Genomic DNA, 1,692 nt, shown 5'->3' on the forward strand with positions numbered 1-1,692 from the left:
AAACCAATAAATTGTGTTTTTTCAAGTTGTAAAATTATGCCATAATTGTGTAAATGCTTTCCACAATCACCAACCGATTTAGCCAACGTACATCGATATGGGATGGTTGCAACCCCTCAAAATAGTCGGTTCAACAGTTATAGTAGGCCTACAGATATTTCGTCAACGGAGCTATATTTACCCCATATTTTCAATTGTCAATGTCAATCCACATTCGTGATGTCATGGCTTTAAAAAAAACATGTTTTAAACAAGGGCCTTGTTGTAAACATGCTCGCTTTAAATTTATTATTCTTTTAAATGTACCCTAATTTATAGCAATAGGCATTTAGGTTCCAGTCAATACCGTGCCACAACACACCAAAATACATATGCAATTTCGACCAACACGCGACATCACGGAGTGTGCTACTAATGAAAGACCTTGGCCGAAACTTAGGTCATGTGTCCATTGTCAATAGCCGCGCTGGGTTGGCGTGACTAAGAGTCCGGTCCTTCCAATCCGAGCCCACAATTCAAATGCCACCAGGACACCCACAGAGCATTAAAGACATGACAATTTGTGTGTGCGTCTCACGAAATTTTTTCTTTTAGTCTGCTACGTTTGGGATACAACAATATCTTTTGATTATATAACAGACCGGAAGTCACGAATTACCATAACAGACGTTATAATTATGAATTACGTGCCCCCAGCTCTACAGGTTAATCTGGCCATCGGGGGCAGAGAGAGAGAGAGAGAGAGAGAGAGGGGAATAAAAATTAATGATAATATAATGCAATTACTAATATTATTGACGAAATTCAGTCTTCAACTTGAAAATATCACCCTATGGGGGCCAAAGACCAACGTTTGGACTGGAGGGCGAATTGCTGTTTTGGTCCTGATTCTAGCTGCAGCCCGCGCTAACATGATATATAAGCCCATGACTATGGTGGCAGATCCCAATGTTGAGTAAAGAAATATGAAATAACGATTGGGGCCTGTTTCAAGTAGAGTCATATGAGATTAAGATGAAGAGAACATAAAATTCTACCTTCAACTTAATACATGCAGATAATGTACTGCAAGCTGCCGCTACGAGAAACGGCAAAAACGGCTCGGTTATGATATATATCAGCAGCTGTTGATTTTTATTGCTTCGTTGTGGAAACCGTGATGTTTTATTTGACGAGTACAAAATTTCAAATCTCTATCCGGTGTAAGTACGTACTACATAGGCCTACTGCTCGCCAAGCAGCAACGCTCAAACTGCGTTTGCATTACCGAACATCAATACACAAGTTACTAGGTAGAGTGGTGATTAATTATCCTGCTGTGGATACTTCTTACGCAATGACTAGCAAAGCTGATAGGCTACTTCTGACGTAATAATGAGCAATGGCAGTTAAAAATCAGACGTTTGTGCTATCATGAACCTGGTATAATACATCTTCCTTGTTCATGATGAATGTTCAGTTTATGTCATAGTACTTGTACAAATAAAAAGTAATCGTTCTTTCACAAAGAAATCGATTAGATATGGGAAGTAGTCGATTACGATTACGATTACTTTGGAAATTTTTCGAATGTAATCGATTGCGATTACGATTACTTGAAAATGCTGTAATCGTCGTAATCGATTACGATTACTAATCGCGATTACCCCATGTCTGTTACATACTAACTTTAAAAAACAATCACAGGCTATA

The sequence above is a fragment of the Botryllus schlosseri genome, unplaced genomic scaffold, assembly GCF_051294905.1.
Source record: "Botryllus schlosseri isolate E-star unplaced genomic scaffold, Bs_hap1 Bs17a, whole genome shotgun sequence".
In the NCBI taxonomy this organism is placed as follows: Eukaryota; Metazoa; Chordata; class Ascidiacea; order Stolidobranchia; family Styelidae; genus Botryllus; species Botryllus schlosseri.